Source organism: Nomascus leucogenys, chromosome X (genome assembly GCF_006542625.1).
Source record: "Nomascus leucogenys isolate Asia chromosome X, Asia_NLE_v1, whole genome shotgun sequence".
Classification (NCBI taxonomy): domain Eukaryota; kingdom Metazoa; phylum Chordata; class Mammalia; order Primates; family Hylobatidae; genus Nomascus; species Nomascus leucogenys.
This window is the reverse complement of record NC_044406.1, coordinates 103,309,016-103,315,237: the sequence shown is the minus strand read 5'-3', so window position 1 is coordinate 103,315,237 and position 6,222 is coordinate 103,309,016.

The window sequence follows — 6,222 nt, the reverse complement described above, 5'->3', positions numbered from 1 at the left end:
GGACCTCTTCAAGGAGAACTACAAACTGCTGCTCAATGAAATAAAAGAGGATACAAACAAATGGAAAAACATTCCATGCTCATGGATAGGAAGAATCAATATTGTGAAAATGGCCATACTGCCCAAGGTAATTTATAGATTCAGTGCCATCCCCATCAAGCTACTAATGACTTTCTTCACAGAATTGGAAAAAACTACTTTAAAGTTCATATGGAACCAAAAAAGAGCCCGCATCGCCGAGTCAATCCTAAGCCAAAAGAACAAAGCTGCAGGCATCATGCTACCTGACTTCAAACTATACTACAAGGCTACAGTAACCAAAACAGCACAGTACTGGTACCAAAACAGAGATACAGACCAATGGAACAGAACAGAGCCCTCAGAAATAATACCACATATCTACAACTATCTGATCTTTGACAAACCTGACAAAAACAAGAAATGGGGAAAGGATTCCCTATTTAACAAATGGTGCTGTGAAAACTGGCTAGCCATATGTAGATAGCTGAAACTGTATCCCTTCCTTACACCTTATACAAAAATTAGTTCAAGATGGATTAAAGACTTACATGTTAGACCTAAAACCATAAAAACCCTAGAAGAAAACCTAGGCAACACCATTCAGGACATAGGCATGGGCAAGGACTTCATGACTAAAACACCTAAAGCAATGGCAAAAAAAGCCAAAATTGACAAATGGGATCTAATTAAACTAAATAGCTTCTACACAGCAAAAGAGACTACCATCAGAGTGAACAGGCAACCTACAGAATGGGAGAAAATTTTTGCAATCTACTCATCTGACAAAGGGCTAATATCCAGAATCTACAAAGAACTCAAACAAATTTACAAGAAAAAAACAAACAACCCCATCAACAAGTGGGCGAAGGATATGAGCAGACACTTCTCAGAAGAAGACATTCATGCAGCCAAAAGACACATGAAAAAATGCTCATCATCACTGGCCATCAGAGAAATGCAAATCAAAACCACACTGAGGTACCATCTCACACCAGTTAGAATGGCCATCATTAAAAAGTCAGGAAACAACAGGTGCTGGAGAGGATGTGGAGAAATAGGAACACTTTTACACTGTTGGTGGGACTGTAAACTAGTTCAACCATTGTGGAAGACAGTGTGGCGATTCCTCAGGGATCTAGAACTAGAAATACCATTTGACCCAGCCATCCCATTACTGGGTATATACCCAAAGGATTATAAATCATGCTGCCATAAAGACACGTGCACACATATGTTTATTGCGGCACTATTCACAATAGCAAAGACTTGGAACCAACCCAAATGTCCAACAATGATAGACTGGATTAAGAAAATGTGACACATATACACCATGGAATACTATGCAGCCATAAAAAATGATGAGTTCATGTCCTTTGTAGGGACATGGATGAAGCTGGAAACCATCAGTCTCAGCAAACTATCACAAGGACAAAAAACCAAACACCGCATGTTCTCACTCATAGTTGGGAATTGAACAATGAGAACACTTGGACACAGGAAGGGGAATATCACACATTGGGGCCTGTTGTGGGATAGGGGGAGCGGGGAGGGATAGCATTAGGAGATATACCTAATGTAAATGATGAGTTAATGGGTGCAGCACATCAACATGGCCCATGTATACATATGTAGCAAACCTGCACATTGTGCACATGTACCCTAGAACTTAAAGTTTAATAAATATATATATATATAAAAGAAAAACATTTTACACATACACCACATATATACCATGGAATACTATGCAGCCATAAAACATAAGATTATTTCTTTTGTAGGAACCTGGATGGAGTTGGAGGCCATCATTCTCAGCAAACAAACACAGGAACAGAAAACCAAAGACTGCATGTTCTCACTTATAAGTAGGAGCTAAATGAAGAGAACTCATGACGTCAAAGAAGGGAAAAGGAGACAATGGGGCCTACTTAAGGGTGGAGAAAGGGAGAAGGGAGAGGAGCAGAAAAAATAACTATTGGTTACCAAGCTTAGTACCTGGATGACAAAATAATCTGTACAAGAAACATTTATAACCCAAGTTTACCTATATAACCAATCTGTACATTTCTCCGAAACCTAAAATAAGAATTTAAAATAAGGAAACAAAAAAGAGCATAAAATAAATAGTTTTTAACTACATAGCAAATAAACTAACTGGTGAATACTAAAAAAAGAAAGATTTCAATTCAGCAACTCCGTTACTAAAAGTATCGAAACTTGTATGAGGGGTGGGTTCATCAACCCCTCCCTATACAGAGTGCAGCATCCCTGCAGCTGAGTGTAGACAAACCACAGAACTGCCTGTTTTGGGCTAAGGGAAGAAGTTCCACCCTGAGAGCATTTCATTGCTAGCCACCAGATGGGTGTATACCATGGATGTCAATCAAAATGTGGCCTGAAGATGAACCATAATGTCTATCTGGACTGAAAGTCCTGAGTCTTGTGATAGGGGCATGATAATAAAGTGAATTACATTCCTGCCTGCCCAAAACAAGGAGTTGGTCCAGAACCCTCTGCACCACACCTCAGACCTGAGAGTATCCCATTACAAAGTCTCCCTGCCACTCCAGTCAAGACAGGTGTTTCCATTCATCATCACAGTAGCCAAGGGTGAGCTGGCTGTTACTTTTAAGTGCTACCTGCTGGACTGTGGCACTTAAGTACCACACAAAAAAATTGTACTACACACACACACACAGAAAAAACCATGTGGGTAGAAGGGCATAGTGCTAGGATATGAATTAACTATCCTGAGACCTCTGTGCTCATAGCCTTACAGAAGATAGTAAGTTGGCTCATATATCCAATAAATTGCTACAACAAGCAGCATTTGAGAAAGCCACAGCACAAAAGCAATCTATAACCAAGGAATTCACACAGAAGCTTGGCCCCATGAAAACATGCATAAATGAAGCCAAATGATTATATACAATATATACTACAGTTGGAACCTCAGTGGAGAAAAGAATAAAAAAATAAAAAAATAAAAAATTATAAAAATGAAAGCAATCTCAAAAATAAGAAGTGAAAGCTTCTTCAAATGAGAAGAAATCAGTGTAAGAACTCTAGTGGTACAAAGAGACAGAGTGTTTTGATATCTCCAAAGGATCTCAGTAGCTCTGTAACAATGGATCCTAACCACACTGAAAATTCTGACATGACAGATAAATAATTCAAAATACGAATTGTAAGGAAGCTGAATGAGATCCTCGAGAAAGCTGAAAAGCAACATAAATAAATACATAAAAATTCAGGATGTAAAAGACAACATGGATATATATATATACACATACATAATATATATACATATGTATGTATGTATGTACATACATACGTATATACGTATGTATGTATATATATACATTTCACAATTTTTTTCTGGGAATTTCTATATATATATATACAAAACTCAGGTTTCGAAAACTCAGGTTTTTTGAAATTTTTTGAAAATACAGTTGAAATCTTTAAAAATAGATTAGACCAAGCAGAAGAAATAATTTAATAGCTTGACGGCCAGTTTTTTGAATTAACCCAGTTAGGCAAATATGCAGGAAAAGTAATATAACCAAAGCCTTTGAGAAATATGGAATTATGTAAAGTGACAAAACTTATAAGCATTCCTGAGGGAGAAGAAAAAGGGAAAAATTTTTTAAATGGCTGAGAAAATAATTCAGGAAAATTTTCCTGATCTTGCTATAAATGTAGATATCCAGATACAAGAAATTCTGAGAACACCGGGAAGATATGGTACAAAATAAGCATCACCAAAGTATATACTCACCAGACTATATCCGGGCAACATGAAAAAGCAATTTTTAAATGTATGTAAAGAGAAGTTTCAAATCATCTATAAAGAAAATATCAGACTAACAGCAGACATCTCAGCAGACCTAACAAGCCAGAAGAGATTGGGAGCCTATTTTTAGCTTCCTTAAAAAGACTCAGCAAATATTTTATATTACACAAAATTAAGCTTCATAAATGAAGATGAAATATAGTCTTTCACAGAGAGTAAATGCTAAGGGAATTCATCACCACTAGACCAATCACATAGGAAATGCTCAGAGGCATTATAAACATGAAAATAAAAGGATGATGCTCACCATCAAAAAAACAAACATCAATACAAACCCACAGGTTCTATAAATCCATTACACAATTGTGACTACAAACCAATTAGCTAACAATGCTACGACAGGCACATAATCTTACATATGAATATTAACCTTTAACATAAATAAATAAAATGCCCCACTTAAAATACATAGTCATATTGGATAAGAAAAATAAAATAACCATCTGCTTCTTACAAGAGAGCCATCTAATGGCTAAAGTAACCTACATATTCAAAGTAAAGGGTTGGAAAAGGATATGCAGATGAAAAACAAAAGTGACCAAGAATTGCCATTCTTATATCTGATAAAACAGACTTTATACCAATAAGAGTGAAAAATAAAAGACAAAAGGAATTATATAATGAAAAAGGTTCAATAAAACGAGATTTAACTATCTTAAATATACATGCACCCAACACCAGAGCACACAGACTTATAAAACAAATAATACTAGAACTAAGAGATTGACAGCAATACAATAATAATGAGGGACATCAACACCACACTGATAATGCTAGACAGACCATCAAGGCAGAAAATCAATTTAAAAACCTCTGAAATTAAGCTGGACTCTAAACCATATGCACCTAGTAGACACTTATGGTACATTCCACCAAACAACCACAGAATATATATTTTTCTCACCTGTGCATGGAACATTCCCTGAAATTCATCATATATTTGGCCACAAATCAAGTCTCAATAAATTTTAAATTAAGACTGAAATTATATAAAGTATCTTTTTGGATCACAGTAGAATGAAATTAGAAATCAATACCAAGAGAAACCATCAAAATGCATGGAAACTAAAAAACTTGCTTCTGAATGACTTTACAGTATATGACAAAATTAAGGCAGAAATAAAAAAAAATTCAAATGAATGCAAATAGAGACACAATATACCAAAACCTCTGGGATACATCAATACTAAGAAGACAGTTTATACTATTAAATGCCTACATCAAACAGATATAATGATATCAAATTAACAACCAAATGGTAACACCTCAAGGAATTACAGAAACAAAAACCAACCCAAAGCTAGAAGAAAAAAAATAACAGAGATCAGATCACAGCCACATAACACTGAGACCAAATATATATATTATATATATATATCAACAAAATGAAATGCTGATTAAAAGAAAATATAAAGCTGATAGACCACTGACTAGATTAACCTAAAAAAAGAGAGGTGATTTAAATAAGCACAATCAGAAATGATAAAAGTTTCACTAAAACTGATACAACAGAAATACAAAAGATTGCCAGAGACTATTAGGAATACCTGTACACACACAAACTATAAAAATTAGATGAAATGGATAAATTCCTGGAAACATACAGCCTCCTAAGATTGAACCAGGAAACAATAGAAATCCTGAACAGACCCCATAATAAGTAATGAAATTAAATCAGTAAAAAAAAAAAAACTCAACAAAAATGCCAAGACTAGACAAATTGACAACTGAATTTTACCAGATGTACAAAAAGATCTGGTATTAATCTTTCTAAAAGTATTCCAAAAATTTGAGGAGGATAAATTTCTCCCTAATTCATTGTAAGTAACTAGTATTACTCTGATACCAAAATCAGTCAAGGACAAAACAAAAATAGAAAACTACAGGCCAATATCCCTGATGAATATAGATGCAAACAGTTAACTACCTCAGAAAACTGTGAGGAGAATCAAATTAAATAATGGAAATAAAACCAAATTTTGATTTGTAAAACATAATACAAACTTTCATTTTGTTTTGATAAGTAGTCATTAGGTCAGTGGGATAGCAGTAGATGGGGTGAAAGACTTCCATGAGTTTTGACTGTTGGAACTATTGATAAATTTTGGAAATCAGCCTCTAGGGGAGACATTATTATTCACAAAATTACTGCTTTTTAGATAAACATCTATTCAACACACGCTATGTGTCAGTGTGTTAAAGGTTGAGGGAAGATAGATGTCTTGTGAAGAAATCCTGCTTTTTAGATTACTAAATTACTGCTTTTTAGATAAACATCTATTCAACACACGCTATGTGTCAAACAGTGTGTTAAAGGTTGAGGGAAGATAGATGTCTTGTGAAGAAAT